Consider the following 17112-nt stretch of genomic DNA (forward strand, 5'->3'; position numbering starts at 1 on the left):
GGACGATTCAACATGATGGGGGTCGCCGCAACCCTCAACATGACAAAGAAATCATGGCACCCAAGCGCACTACTTTGCGCATCGAAGTCCAGGAGCCCGCTGACAATTCACGCCCAAAAAGGCATGTTTCGAGGTGCGTGACTCTTGAAGGCCCAAAGAAGGCAGTTCACCCTCAGAAGGAAATATTATCATCTGATGACGATGATGTTATACCTGAGAAATCATGCCAACACACGATAGGTTGCTCCGATTTTCAAACGGAAGAGCTGTACTATCGTGCTGGGGGTACGAGCCAACACACGATAGGTTGCTCCGATTTTCAAACGGAAGAGCTGTACTATCGTGCTGGGGGTACGAGCAAAGTCAGAAAGAGAAGTCCTCGAAGGCTAGAAACTCAGTGCCCTTGTTCAAAGCTCATTCGGGCGGTACTGTCTGAGTGCAACTACATCAAGGCAGTCCCCGAGAGAGTTTCGGTGTTCGAAAGACTTAGTACCGAAACGCCAAAACCAAGGCCTAGGCGTTTCCGACGAAGAAGAAGAGTAGTCGAAGACGGAGAATTCCCGAGGGTCACCTCCAATATGACCAGCAAAAGGGCATCGACACGGAATAATCCCGAGTCAACTCCGCCAGTACCCCAGTATCTAACTCGTCTGCAGTCTGGAGCCATTACACGAGGAACTTACGGTAGGGTTCGGACGAGGGTACCTTCAGAAGATGAAGAGTCGGATGCCGGTTCGGCGGTTGCGTCGGACAATACCGTATCTAGCGAGGGACAACCCCATGAGGCACTTATGATAAGTGTGGAGCAGGTGGCCAAGATGCTTGAAGACGCCTTAGCTAAGCAACAGGAGACCTTCAGGTTTGAAATGCAGATGGCCATGCAGAATATGAGAGAAATGCATGACCAACAAATCCAAGCATTGACGAACCAGCAAGCTGAGCTGAGTCGTCGTAACCAGGTTAATCTGGAAGATGAGGGCACAAATGCAAATGAGACGCATAATGCCAATAATCCTCCCGTCAATGCAGGGGGTGGTAATGAGGATGCTAGTCGTAATGCCACACTTCCGCCTCAGAATCATGCTAACGAAAACACAGGCGAAAGTCTGAAGATCAAGAACCTCGAGAGCAAAATCAACACATTGATTTCTGCTCAAGAGACGAAGAAAACAGGCATTCCCTGTCCATACCCAAGAGAGTGGGAATCGATCCCATATCCGGCAAAGTTCAACCTAATTAACTTCACGCCGTTTAATGGGATGGGTTCACCCACTCAGCATTTGATTTACTTCAAATCGCACCTGGGGGTAATCTCCGGCAATGAGCCTCTGATGGTGCGGTCATTCGTCGGCACTCTTCGCGGAGCCACCTTCGATTGGTATCGCCGCCTCAAGCCAGGAAGCATAAACAGCTGGGACGACATGGAGACCAATTTCTGCGACGACGACACCGAGATATCTATCGGATCATTGCTCGATGAGAAGCAGAAGGACGGGGAGTTAGTCGACACCTTCGTCAAAAGGTTCCGGAACAAGGCGATGAACTTCCAGGACCCGATCACCGAGGAATTCATTCTCCAGACTTGCCACAACAACCTCACGTTGGACGTGTTGGAAGCAATGGGGACAGCACCGTCCAAGACATGCAAAGATCTGAAGGTCCGAGGGGAGCAGGCTGAGCGATTCCTTAGGAGAAAGAAGGCGGAGAGAGGCCAACATGCGACAAATGCTCCAACACAGAATTTCAACCCAAGGGGGAAAGGTAAGGCACATGCTAATGCAGTTGATGCTAATCAAACTTTCCAATTGCAACCTCAGCAACAGCAGCATCAAAGAGCGCCACAACAATCACAGCCGCAATGGCAACAACGGTCTCAGAAGCAAAGAGCGGAGCCAAGATTTCCTAAGGTGTACTCCTTCAAAGATGACGAGGTGCCCGGCATCTTCAAGTACGGTGCCCACAACATGGTTCGAGCCGAAACGCGTCACCAAAGTGGGAATGAAGACGGTGAATGATGACCCACATGGACAGCGCCAAAAGGGACTTGTGCCACACACAGTCCCGAACGGCGAAATCCTCTGGGTTCATCCAGATCTCATTGAAGATGAACAGTGGGCGACTTCCTCGAGAAGAAAGGGCAAAGGCAAATCCTGCAATGCTACATCCACAATCTTCGAGGAGGATGGCGATGAAGCTCCTACCTTCCAGCTCTCCGAAGAAGAACGAGAAGTCTTCGCCACTAGAAGCGGAAATGAGTATCACTACAATTATCCACCGCCTAATGAGCAGGGGGTGAATAAACGGGGACCAGCCAAAACTCTCACGCAGATAGGGGTGATTACGAGTCCTACACCGGGCGCAGAGGCTCGACAACAGCCAGTGAATAAATCGAAGGAGAAGAATCCCCAGGAAATTCAGAATCCGAAGCAGTCTCGTTTCAGTCGCCCGATTGGAAGAGACAAACCGGAAAGCTCGAAAACTCCGCAGGCCTTCGATATAATGGCTCAATTATCCAACATTCCAGCACGGATAACGCTGTATGAGTTGCTGCAGTTGTCCAAGGAAACCAGGGAGGCCTTGCAAGAAGCTTTGGCCAATTCAGAGGTGTTTCTGACTCAAATCAAGCTAGTGCCTGAAGGGCCAGAACCGCTGAGTCAACACTGCAACATAGCGGCTAAGAACCTTCTCTGCATCACCTTCACCAAAGAGGATATGCAGACGAAGAATTCAAACCATGATCGGCCCCTATATTTCATCGGATACATTGGTTCCAGCGAAGTCAACCGAATCCAAGTGGATCCGGGTTCCGCTGTGAGCATTATGCCGCTTCGCCTCATGCATAGCCTCGGTAATTGGCGTCTACAGGCACGGTCATTTACGGATTCAACACTAACGGGTCAAGGCCTTTGGGAAAGATCCGGATAAAGTGCTAAATGGGTGATCTGAAGACAGAGATCACGTGTTACGTGATTGATGCTGAGACATCATATAACTTACTACTGGGTCGGCCTTGGATCCATAGTAATGTTATAGTTCCCTCCACCCTACATCAGTGTCTGAAATATGTCGACACTGGTGGAAGGGTCAGGACGGTGGTCGCGGATAAACAACCATTTAAAGGGTTTGAGAATTATTTCACTGATCCTCTCCTCTATGGTAACGAATCCGACACGGAACCATCGGTCCAGGGCACAGACAGCGAAGAAGAAGCTGATTCCGAAGCCGGATTCGATTACAATGGTGGTTTTGTTTTAAATAACATTGTACCCTTTGTAATCAATCTTGACGATGAACAATCGTCAGATGGAAGTTGTAGCTGGCAACTTGCCGATATTAAAATAAAAGACGATTTGGAGTACTCCCTGTCTCTTGATGATGTGGTAAAAGAATTGAACGATAATCCTGATCTGTATATGCCGCTTCGATCGTCCTATGTAACAAAGGAACGCTTCCAACATTCTTTCGGAACAACCATGGTCGTCCCGAACAAGATAAGAGGCGCAAAAGAAGTGATTTACGGTAAAGGAAAAAGCTCCCCATTACCAGACCATTTCTTAAGCGAAGATGAGGATGATGACAAACCTGGTCAGCATCTATCTAAGTATAGTCCAGAAGCGCGCAAGCTCATGGAAAAGCAGGGGTATGATTTCATACTCGGAGAGGGTCTATACTTCAATCGAGGTCCTCGTACTCCAGCCAAAGCGGTATATGTACCAAAAGGGAAACCCGAAGATTATTATAAATACGGACGAGGGTTAGGGTATGAATCTTCTTCAGAGGACGAATGCTGCTGGTTAATTAATGACCAATCATCTAAGCAATGCAAAAATAGAAATTCGCCAGATGCCTCAGAATGGGGCATTCAAATCCCTAATGGCAAATATGGTTACAGCTGATCCGTCTACGATGGAAGACGACGATCAAATGCCAACATGGGAAGACCCGTGGGTTCATCACCTAAACATGCAGTATGGTGATAGGTTCGAACAGAGAGAACCCCCCACTGAGGATAAAATAGTACAGGTTAACATGGGCGACGAGGCCAACCCAAAGCCCATATTCATCAGCGATAGTCTTCCCCCAAATGAGAAGGAGGAGTTAATTGCTCTCATCAGGGAGTATATTAATGTCATCGCTTGGAACTATGAAGATATGCCAGGTCAAGCTGGATGCCAAACCTGTCAAACAACAGCAAAGACGGTTTCGTCCGCAGATTATGGAAGCCATCGAGGCAGAGGTTAAGAAATTAATCGAATTAGGATTTATCCGAGAGGAGCAACATCCAGATTGGCTAGCCAATATCGTTCCAGTCATGAAGAAGAACGGTAAAATCAGGATCTGTATCGACTTCAGGGACCTGAACACGGCTTGTCCAAAAGTCGACTTTCCTCTCCCGATCACGGATGTCATTATCGACAATACATGCGGATTTGAGAGGATGTCTTTCATGGATGGGTTTTCAGGATATAACCAAATCAAGATGCACCCAGATGACGAGAAGCATATAGCGTTCAGAACGCCCCTCGGTGTCTTTTGCTACACCGTGATGCCTTTCGGTCTAAAGAATGCAGGCGCCACATACCAACGAGCAATGACTAAGATTTTCCAAGAACATCTCAGGAAAACAGTCGAGTGCTACGTTGATGATTTGGTTGTAAAAAGCCGCAACAAAGAAGATCACATCAAGGACTTGAAGACGATGTTCGATCTCATGCGGAGCCATCAATTGAAGATGAACCCTACTAAATCCTTCCTTGGAATGTCTAGTGGAAAATTCCTTGGATTCGTCGTCACCACTAAAGGTATACATATCGATCATGACAAAGTGAAGGCGATACACGAACTGCAACCTCCTAGAAATCTGAGAGAGCTCAGAGGATTGCAAGGGCGATTAGCTTACATCCGGCGGTTCATTTCAAACCTTTCTGGGAAGTGCCAACCATTCTCTAAGCTAAACAAGAAAGTGGTGTCATTCATCTGGGACGACGCCTGCCAAAAAGCATTCAAAGATATCAAAACGTATCTGGTGAATCCTCCTGTTCTCGTTGCACCGAAATCAGGTAAACCGTTCTTGATTTACATCAAGGCGATGAACCACTCGATAAGTGCTTTACTAGCACAAGACGACGATAACGGTCACGAACAGGCAGTTTATTACCTAAGTCGGACCTTGATAGGCGCCGAGTCTCGATATCCGATGATTGAGAAAGAATGCCTCGCATTGGTATTCGCAATGCAAAAGATGCGGCATTACTTGGTTGGACAGACGATTTACGTCATTTCCAATGTTAATCCAGTACGGGTGTTTATGACGCAACCAACCTCTATGAATTGGCGGTTAGCGAAATGGGCTCTTCTCTTGTCCCAATATGATTTGCACTTCAAGCAGCAGAAGTCGATCAAAGGACAAGCGATTTGTGATCTTCTGGCGGCAAACCCGACCACAGATACGGCAGAAGTATATGATGATTTGCCGGATGAAACCCACGAGGTTAATACTACGTCGTACCAACAAGTAGGCTTATTCATTGACTAGTCCATGTTCCAATAACGTAGCTGAGTACAATGCGCTTCTCATTGGACTCAGTTTCGCCAAAGAGCTGGGGGTCGAATATCTCGAAGCTTTTGGGGATTCTCAATTTATAGTCAACCAAGTCCGTGGAGAGTATGAAGTCAGGAACCAAGACCTGATCCCGTACCACCAGGAGGCCATCAAAATGGCAGAATCTTTTGAAGAATTCTTCATTGAATATATCCCTCGTCTCCAGAACGCTTATGCGGATGCACTGGCAGCACTAGCGGTATCACTTGCACAGCCTCCCGAAACTGAGCTGTTAGTCACAGTGAGGACGCATCAGCTCTGCATACCCATATACGATATGGATATTGAAGAGGAAGATGATGGAAACATAAACTCCAAGGAGGTGAACTCAACTCGAATTGGGTCTGAGTCCCGAGATTGGCGTTTTCCCATCATTGACTACATACAGTATGGTATTTTGCCAGAGGATGTAAAAGAAAGAGAATCAATCCGCCGAAGAGCACCAAGATTTGTAGGCATATAAAATTGCTTATTAGCGTCCCTTAGCTCAGCCTCGGCACAACCGGACAAAAAACCAACGAGGCACGAGTATCGCACGAATCCACAGCAAGCACGGAATACATCCATTCGCGTTGCCGGGATCAAGCCAAGTGATCGAAGAGTCAACGAGTCATGCAACCGAGAGCGACTCGAACGAATCACGAATCGAATCAAGTCGAGTTCCGGACTCAGATTCAGAAGTGGAATTTACTTGCCTAATCAGATCCGGACTTTACTGCCAAATCCTGGAATCAAAAGTCAACGAAAAGCCGTTTCCCAGGTCAATCAACCCACCAACAGAAACACACCGAATCAAGTCCAGAATCAACAAACGACAGCACAGAACCGGACACGATTAATGACGGAAGACGAACAACACCCGTGAGGGCTCCGGCCGAAACCGAGCCATCTCAAGCTGCTCGGCCAAGCCGAACCATCCCTTGACGTGGTCGGTGGCCGAGCCACCTCAGGTCTCTGCAAAGCGAGCCACACCTGGGGTGGCCGAGCCACCTTCTATTGGGTGGCTCGCCATGAGCCGAGCCACACTTGGATGGTGGCGCCACTTAGGGTGTCGGTGTCTATCGCGTACACGGGGCATAGTGACGTTGGCTAAAATAGTGTGAGATTGTTGTTTTTGAAGGGTGTAGTAGATTAGTATCTATCGTGTGTCCTGTATGATAGTCCATATTTAACAAGATTCAGGCTTCTGACATCAAGACTTGCTGCATCCAGATCTTTCTCTTTTGGTGTTTATGTGCTCGGCGATCATCAACGTCAAAATAGGCAGGGTGTTGAGACGACGGATCCTCAGATCTACGAGGCTACACCTCCGGATCTAAGCTTGGTCTTAGATCCCGCAACTTGGTACGATTGTTTCTGCTGTGAACAATCCTCCCGGCTATTATTTCCTTGGTGAAAATAATACCCGTTGTACTCGTAGTCCGACCGATTCTAATCTCGCGGTGTGGTCCACGCGCAAACAACCCCGGCGCAGCGCAAAGAACCCACAAAGCGAGCGGACCGCCAAAACAGAGCTCGCCGATTCGTCGACATAAAAGGAGAAAAGTCTGTAATCTTTGTTTATTTTTATTGGTGATTTTCGCTTGTAAACCGATCTTATAAAAAAGACCGATCTTGTGTACTCAAAAAAGTTGTAACTCAAGATGACATGGAATCAATAACAAAGAAAGACACGAAACTTTCATATGCGACAATCTGGCGACCACAGGTGGGAGCCACCGATCTCGCCGACTGAATCGGAAGCGCGCAGCCGCGGATCTCAATCCCGTCGTGCGAGGAGGTCGAATACGAGTTCGATCAGACCAAGTTTCGAGGAGTACTTTCATCCCTCGTCCAGATCTACCTCCCCCGCAAGTCAAGAAGGCCGACTTTCCTCCAGGAGAAAGTTCGTTGTATGAAGAAGTCGAAAGCCCAACGAAGATTCTCACCCGTTTAATGCCACAGTCGCAGCGGGTGAGATTCCTCCGTTTCCACACCAGTCAGAAGATCTGCTCTGGCCAACATCTTCTGCCACAGAGGGCCTGGGTGACCTCTCGAAGAGAACCCGCAAAGGGCGAACGTCACGCCTTCCGCGAACGATTCGCCCCAAAAAGCCATGGAGTCCAGTTGACGGGTATCCGCTACGACACGGATCTGAAGAACAAAAGAGGCAAACAGCCTCAAACAACAGATGAACGCACCTCTTCCAAAGCCGGCAACAATGAATGGTCCGTGTCAAACGAAATCGTTCGACGCTGGAGAGCGCGATCGCAAACGCCGCGCACTATCAGCGCCAGGCACGGGCTCAAGCCGAAGAACCCGCTAGAAAGTTCAGAAAATGGCAAGAAGCCCGCCACCACTCGTAAAGTTTGGGACGAGCGAAGTCATTGACAGCGGCAGTTCAGACCAAAAGCAGAAGCTGCAGTCTCCAATCCAAAAGTCACTCCGCGAACCCACTAAGTCGCCGAGAGTTCCCATAGCCTACTCGGGAGATATGCAGAATCCTCCGAAGAGAAGCCAGTCTTGGAGCCTCGGTCACTTCCGAGGAGCGAACGCAAAAACTCGCATCCAAAGAACGTTTGGGCCCACTATAGAAAACCCGAACGAGTCAACACGCTGGAGCGTCGCCGCCACCTCCAACATGACAAGAGCTCAGGCAAACTGCTGCGCCGCTAACTTTTGCGCACTTGAGGTCCAAGAGCCCGCTGAGATTCACGCCCAAAAAGGCATGTCTCGAGCGCGCGTGACTCTTGAACAGTCCAAAGAAGTAATTCTCCCTCAGAAGGAAACGTTATCATCTGATGATGATTACTTATACCTGAAGAATTGTGCCAACATCACGATAGGTTGCTCTGACTTGTCAAACGGACGAGCATATACTATCGTGGCTGGGGGTACGAGCAAAGCCAGGAAGAGGAAGTCTCGAAGGCTAGAAACTCAGTGCCTTGTTCAAAGCTATTCGGGCGGTATGTCTCAATCAACTGGCTCAAGTAGTCCCCGAGAGAATTTCAGTTGTTCGAAAGGCGCTCGCACCGAAAACGCCAAAACCAAAGGCATAGCGTTTCCGGAAAAAGGAAGAAACGGTGGCTTAAAGATTGGAGAATTCCGAGGGAACACCCAACCATGACCGCAACAGAGACATCGACACAGATTGATCTCAAATCGTTTCTGAAGCGTCCGGCGTTGGTAACCCGTCTGCAGTCCGGAGCCATCGCACAAGGAAACTTATGGGTAGGGTCGGACAAGATTGCCTTCGGAAGATGAAGAATCGGATTCCTGCTCTGCTGTCGATCGACACAACTACATTGTCCAGCGAAAAGGACAACCCCGCGAATCATTGTATGAATAAAGCGCGGACAAGAAATGCCAAGATGCTGAAGAGCTTTTTTGCCCCCCCTAAAGCAGAGAAGAAGTTTCAAATTCCGAGATGAGATGGCATGCAGCAGATGAGAGAGATGATGAGCCAGCAATCCATGATTCAGGAACAGCAAGTGAATCGACCGCCGTAACCAGATTATCAGGGAAAGCGAGCACGCAGATAGGATGAGCTCACAATGCCAATAACCCTCCTGTCAATTACAGGGGGTGCGTAACGAGGATTGCCAACGAAGATCAAGTGGAAGATTGAAGATCAAAGATCTCGGTGAAGAGGCAAGCATCAACACATGAAACTCGCGCTCAAGCGCGACGAAGAAAACAGGCACCTGTCCATACCCACGAGATGGGAATCGATCCCCTATCCGGCGGAAGTTCAGTCTGATTAACTTCACGCGTTCCGATTGGGAAGGTTCCGCCCACTCAGCCATTTGATTTATCTTCCAAAAATCGCCCACCTGGGTATTATTACTGCACATGAGCCTCCTTGATGGTGCGGTCATTCGTCGCACGTCTTCGCGAGGCCTTCGATTTGGTAACCGCCGCCTCAAGCAGGAAGGGATAAACAGCTGGATGACATGGAGGACCAGTTGCCTGGACCAATTTCTTCGACGACGACACCGAATATCTATCGATCGCCGCTCGATGAGAAGCAGAAGGACGGAGAGTTAGGTCCGATACCTTTTCGTCAAAAGCGTTCCGCGAAACAAGGCGACTGAATTGGCCGGAGACCTTATCACGAAGGAATTCATCCTCCAGAACCTGGCCACAACAACCTCGCGTTGGACGTGCTGAAGCAATAAGGGAGACAGCCACCTGATCTGACACTTGGAAGATCTGAAAGCGAGGGAGCAGGCTGACGCGTATTCCTTTAAGGAAGAAGGCCGAGAGGAACCAACGACTGTTAAATCCGCTGGACGCAAATTTCGCCTTCGTGGTAAGGCAAAGCACCTGCAGCTGCTGGTTGTGCTAATCAAGCATCACACAGCATCCCGAGGCAGAAAAGATTCGGGTCCGAGACTCCAAAGAGAGTAGTTCCTTCAAGGACGAAGACGTTCCAAGCCATCTTCGAATCCACTCTTGAAGGGTAACAAGATCAAGCTACCACCTATCACAAATCAGGGCCAGAAGGCTGACAACATACGAACCCAAATTATGTGCATACCACAGGAGCGGTCGCTCATCCACCAAGCGATTGCTTTGCTCTCAAGAATCAGCATATCAGACCTTGTGAAAGCCGGCGTCATAACGCTGAGTAAGCCAATTGAGAAATGGCACTAACTTCCGATAAGTCATAAGAGATTTATAAACTGCATTCTCAAACTCCAAAGAGTATACTGGTATAAACTGTTTCTCAATCCTTCGACCGGATAAGCAAGTTAAAACTACTGCCTGCATACTCCAAAGGTATATGAGTTCTAATGTTCCCAAACTTCTGACGGAAGTTCCTGAGAATATTAAGCAATATTCTTAAGGATAAACCCGGTTAGTAACTCGATAATAATGTCCAAACACAGTTCCTCAGTAGGAACTGGGTAGTGCGACATTTAGTGTTAACGGGAGTTCCAAAACCATAGCAATGTAATGAAATAGAAAGCTTCCCAGTCAAACTCTTCACCGTGTCTGTCACTCACACCCCCTCTGTTAGAGTCTGGACATAAAATTCCCATTGTCAAACCTTCGCTACAGTTAAGGACACAACCAAAAATCTACTCTCGATTCTCAGATGAAACGAGAGGTCCACTTTCAACGCCGGATCAAACCTTCCTCAGTTAGGATCTTCTCAGAATCTCCCAATGCAAACGTCTTAAAGTTAGGACCACTAGTCAAAAATCCCCTCGTCGATTTTTCCAATGAACGAGAGGTCCATTTTCAAATCGAGCTTGATCAACCTTCCTACAGTTAGGGTCACCTCAATACTCCTGTTTGGCCAAACCTTCGCCTACATAGGGTCAAAACCATGATTCACTCTCGATAAACGAGAATTCATCGTTAGTTCGGTAAGTCAAACTCGCAGACAGTTAGGGTTATCCGAATCTTTTTCATTCTCGGAGTGAGATCCACTCTCAGTCTCATCTTTCGATTCTGGGGTGGAGATCCCACCGTCGAGTCTCCTTTCATTGCAGATAGAATAATAAAATTCTTCTTCTTATTGTTCGGGAGATAGATATAAATCTTCCTCTCCCATTTCTGGCAGTTGTCTCTTGCCCAACGAGAAGACACCAATCCTTTTTCAATCCCAAAATCTGTGCCTCACAGGATTATGGACCGTTTATCCGTAATCCATAAGCAGGATAAAGTCTGACGCCGTAACACCGCCGCCGTTTAAGCTTTTCCGCCTACAAAGGAAGACACCCAGAGTTTCGTTCTGGCAGTATAGGTATTCTATCCTGAAACCTAAGCAAGGATAGTCTGTAGCCTAACCCGCGCTGCCGGTTAGTTTAACCGATGAAGAACATCGGTCCACATATTCAACATTGTGGCGGTTGTTATTAATAACACCAAAATCCGTGCCTTACAGCGAGGCCGAATGTCATCCTGAATCCTAGAAAGGAATATATGCGACGCCGACACGCTTCCCGTTGGAGTCTTTTACCGATTGGAAAAAGCACACCAGAGTTCGATTCTGGGTATCTCATCCTGAAGCCTAAGTAGGGATACAGTCAACGCATACACGTTGCGTTAGCCTATTCCCGTAATAATACACGTTGCCGTGTAGGCCTTCCCGTGAGAAAGCCGAAGTCTACGTATTCAATATCGTAGCACTAAGAGCGTTAACTCTCTTAGCACAACGTCACATGCGGAACGGATTTAGACAATCCGCATGTAAGCCCGATTCAAACGGTAGTCGGTAAGAGCACGTCAAATCCGTTGAAGGCTGAGGATTTGCCAAAAATCCTAAGTTAACGTCTCATACACGTTGTTGTTTAGTCTTTTCACAGGAGAAAGACGAAGTCTACGTATTCAAGATCGTAGCACTAAAAGGGTTAACTCTTTTAGCTTAACGTCACATGCGGAATGGACTTGAACAATCCGCATGCTAGCCCGACTCAAACGGTAGTCGGTAAAGGCTCATCAAACCCGTTGAGGGCTGAGAATTTACAAAAAATTCTATAAATACGAGTCATAGATGTATCAACTCCGTAGATTGGTCTCGTGACTCGAGTATCCGCCACGCTCCAATTCCTTAAGAGCTTAAACTGTGTATACTCCAGCTTGGACGCCGGACAACGCGTCACAAAGAAGCTCAAACGCCGGACAACGCGTCACAAAGAAGCTCAAATGCCGGACAACGTGTTGTAAATGAAGATTCAACGCCGACGACCGATGGTCAGTTCTATGTTGAAATAACCAACTCGAGCTAAAAGTCAGAAAATCGCCGACGTATGCAGACACGATTGTTAGTCCACAACGCTGAAGCAAGCAATACGCGACGAAGCGGATTAACAGAGGCTACGAAGCTAATGAACCGCACGCAAACAACGGAATAAATCCACGCGCGTCGGAATCAAGCTAACGGGTTGAAGAGTCAACGAGTCATCCACCCAAGGGCAGACTCGGATGAATCACGATCGAATCAAGATCAGTTTCGGACTCGAACTCAGAAGTGGATTTACTGGCCAAATCAAGAATCGGATTTCTACCAAATCAGGTCAACGAATCAGAGTCTAAGTCCAACCAACAACCGAATCACGGACAGAACCGAAAAGGATACAACGACAAAACGACGAACCCAACACCAAGGGGGGGGCTCGGCCGAAACCGAGCCACCTCTAGGTGCTCGGCCAAAGCCGAGCCACCTTGAGTGGCTCGGTGTGTCGCCACCTGTGCGCGAGCACAAGTGAAGGTGGCCTATAAATAGTAGAGGTGGTTCATTTGTTCAAGGGTTGGATTTTTTGGAGAGGCGAAGCCCTGCTGATTGAAGACTCAGATCTAAAAAAAGATCCAAGCTTTAGGACTTCGAACGACTTGTTCTCCCAGATCTGGTGCTCGGCGATCGTCAACAGCCAAATAAGCAAGAGTTCGAGAGGACCGGATCTCAGATCTACCGCAGGCGTACTCCGGATCAAGCTTGTCTTTGATCCCGAGAATTAAAGGCTACTATTTCTTGCGAAATAGTACCCTCGGCTATTATTTCCTTGGGAAATAATACCCGTCATACGGCGTAGATCCGACGGATCTAGATCGCGGCGGGTGGTCCACGGATAAACCCCGGCGTAGCGAAGAACCCACAAAGCGAGCGATCGCAAAACAGGAGCTCGCGATTTGTTCGCAAAAGAGAAAAGTTGTAATTTTTATTTCCTTTTTGATCTCGTTGTAACCGGCATCTTATAAAAGACCAGATCTTTGTAATCGATAAACTTTTACAAGAGTGTGCATGGAATCAATGAAGAAAGAGATACGATTTTTCCGCGAACAGAGAGATCGTGTGGATCGCTGTTAGACGAAGTTCGCGGCTTCCAAACCGGGTGTGTAGTGGATTTCTCCTCGAGAGTGGGGAGCGGGGACGTAGGTCAGGGCAGGCGAACCTCGTTAGCACATCGCGCGTCAAGGATAACGATTCCTAACCCTATCTCTCTTACTTGATTGCATTTCTTTTTGTGGTTTGCTTGTGTTTTATTTTTATTGCATATTTTGAGCCTCTTGACCCTAATCACCCCCTCTAGGTCCAACATCTTCAAATTCTGGTAATTATTCTTACCCCCTTGATGTCCAGTGGTCTTAACAATCTTGGTCTCCCCCTCTGAATCAGATATCTCTCTCTCATCATCGGACTCGACGAGTTTCTTCTTCCCTTCGAAGAAGATCTCCCTTTTTGTCCCTCTGTTGATGAGACTTACGAGTTGGGTGAGAGTAGTCCGATCGTCTCGATCTGCTTCTCCATGGCATCAAGTCTTGCTGAATTATCTGCTTCAGTCATCTTCTCCTTCCTTAATTTTTGGACTCCTTCCAATGAAAGAAGGATCTCACCAAGCTTCTTGTGTTGTGATCGAGTAAGAACCATACACAGGATGCCCCTTCATAGGATCTGATTTGCTCTGATACCAACTTGATACGAGTCATCGTGTGAGCACCCTTGATCACGGAATTATCAAGAGTGGGTTGCGAAGAAAATAACTGAAGAACACACAAAAGAGTTGATTTAGGAGAAGGAAAATACATTCTCTAGATTATGAGAATTAATAGATTACAAATCTCTCTCTCACAATCTCTTTAGATCAAAGAACAATCTCCCTGATCTCTTTTCTTATTACAATCTGGTTGGTAAACCCTAGGAAAGTTATATCAAATAGAAATCCTAAACAGTGTAGGAAACTGGGCCCAAGCCCAAAACTGCGCCGTGGTCGACCGAACCAAAAATCCGAGAGCAGTTTTGATTTCAGTCATGGTGCGGTCGACCATGACGGTCGACCGAAAACGTGCGGTCGACCGTGACGGTTACCACCTTCAGTTCCAGCTTCTCCTGAGCTTCGTGCACGTTCGCGGTCGATCATGGTGGTCGACCGCAGAAGCACCAGCAACCTTCTTCTATTCGTTCCTGCAGTCTTCGACGTTGTCACCCCCGAGGACTTCTTCCACGTCTCCATTCTCAAGATACCATGTCTTAGTAGATAGGAGTGTGAAGACTACTCCTAGCGATTCTTCCTGAAGAGAAGATACACCCGTATCAGGGAAAGACCGAAGCAGAAATGGAGGCCGACGGAAGCGAGGAAGCATCCACGGGAGTGGGGGTTAGCACGAGATAGGGTTCTCTGTCTCGGTTAGGTATGAGATAGGATTTCTTGCCTCAAGTTGCGAGACAGGGTCATCCGTCTCGCGCGACAGGAACTTCTTCCGTCTTCTTCGCATTTGATTTTCGTACGACCATGGACTTTGGCATCTTGACTTTGCGTAGTTTTGGTGGTTCTTTGGCTACCTCCTCTCTCTGTAATTCTTGCGCCTTTTGCACAAGAATAAGCACGTGCGCGAGAAGTGCACGACCCTTCTGGATGCGTTCCTCGAGAGTCGAACGAATTCTTTGAAAATGGACCCATTCGTTAGTTGATGACTTATAGGAAACACCAATCTCCTACTGTTGAGACGGTTGTGTGACTTGACGCCTCCTTGACTCTAAATCCACATGGTAACGGATTTCGTCAACCTCTCCAAGGCTTTGGCGAATTGACATGTGATACATTGGTGTTACCTCTGACGAGCCCTCTTCATTAGAGTTGGTGCGACTTGATCGATCAACTCCTTGACTAGAGGGGAGTTATTGCGAGCAGAGCTTTTGACTTGTTAAATCGTCTGAGAGATGTTGCGAGGGGGAGTCTCAGCAATAATTAGGCGAGAATCATCACCTTGGACCTTCTTCAGATCTAAAGACCATCGAACCTTCTTCGAAGGAGAGATCTTTCGACACTGGTGAGGGGAGGAGGATCCAGAGGAGGAGGATGAGAGGTACTCCTCAAACTTCTATTGGTGGAACTCATACACGATCTCTGCATCAATCGGGATCTTGATCTTCGATTATGACACGATAGCCTCGGCAGAGAGGCTGTTGGCTCCCACTGTGGTTGCCAACGTGTTTGTATTGGAAATCATTTTTATTGTCAAACACATTACAACATTTATCATTTACACAGATTCAAAAGAGTTAATCTTTTTATAAGATTTCTCGTTACAACGAAAACAAAAAAAAAAGAGATTTTCTATAAACACAAGCAGAGAACGTTTATCGGTCACTACTTGTATGGGATCTTTGCCTGTGCCGGGGATGATTCGATCCATGGACCACTGATTCAAGATCTAGGTTGATCATGAAGAAGGATCGGGGTTCCTAATTCAATGAGGAAACTAGAAGAGAAGTAAATATCTCAGCGATATGAGATAAATACTCTTCTAATGATCAAAACAACGGTTTGATCTTAAGGGAATGAATAAAAGCCTGCAGATCTCTCAAAATCTTCTCTTTATGCGCAAGAATTTACCAAGATCTTGCATTTCTCTCTGAAAATCGTGGCTCTGCTCTGAAAATCGTAAGTTCTCTCGCACGTACGTCAGTACCTTTCACAAATGCACGAAGGGGGCTATTTATAGGCCTCGAATACTGTGTTTGAGGATAAGTTCTCATGATCTGGTCATATCTTCAGTTAATAACGATTCTCCAGTGTGTAATAATATTCCCAAGGCAGTTAGGAAGCCACGGGATGGCACGAATCGCGAAAACATATCAAAAAATACACCGTGGGAGTCTGACTGGGCGAAACACACTTTGTGTCTCGCATATGAGTGCGAGACACATGTTGTGTCTCACCGGAATGACACATTATTGTGTCTCGCTTATGAGTGCGAGACACATGATGTGTCTCGTCGGAATGACACATTATTGTGTCTTACAGGTGAGATACACTTATGCGTGTCTCATTCCATGTTTCGGAGATTTGCGCGTACCATCTTTTCGCACGTTCCTTTGCTTCCTTTTGGCATTGGATGATATTCTTTGACTCAGATAAATACGTTAATCATATCCTCTTCGTCTTGAGTTGTATCCGGGAACTTATAGGTAATTTTTGACGCCCACAGTCTAACCTTCAGAATAGATTATATTTGACTTGCAACTTGATGCCCTTGATTAACCAGCATTAGCTCCATCTTGACAGCAAGTGTGAGTAGCGTGAAATTTCTTTATAAACATAATTAAGTAATTTCGGAGTGAGGAAGCAAACAACATCTAAGGGAATTTCTACGTGTCCTTGTATTGGCAATGCGCTCTTACATGTTTTTGTTCATTATGGTAAAAATTATACTTGAACCTTTTTGCAATTGAATAGTACTTAAGTGCTAATCTAACTTGAGCAGCATTATCAAATTTTTGTCCCTCTCCATGTATGGTTGTGTGCTACTCAGCTGGGATGTTCGCTTGGTTGTTAACCATGTCTTCTATCATTATGATAGAGCTGCCAGTAGGATTGTCTTTAGGAATACGCTCATCATTATATGGTTGGCTGAGTGTAGCTGCTGTGCATCAGGAATTTTCTATTGTGATTATCCTGTAAAAGTGAGAAAACACTTGAATACGTAACAATTAATTATAAACTTTAGAATTAACTACTAAGTTAGACAACCAACTCACTTTTACAGGAATTTTCTATTGTGATTGGTCATCCATCGAT

The sequence above is a fragment of the Asparagus officinalis genome, chromosome 7 (genome assembly GCF_001876935.1).
Source record: "Asparagus officinalis chromosome 7, Aspof.V1, whole genome shotgun sequence".
NCBI classification, from domain to species: Eukaryota; Viridiplantae; Streptophyta; class Magnoliopsida; order Asparagales; family Asparagaceae; genus Asparagus; species Asparagus officinalis.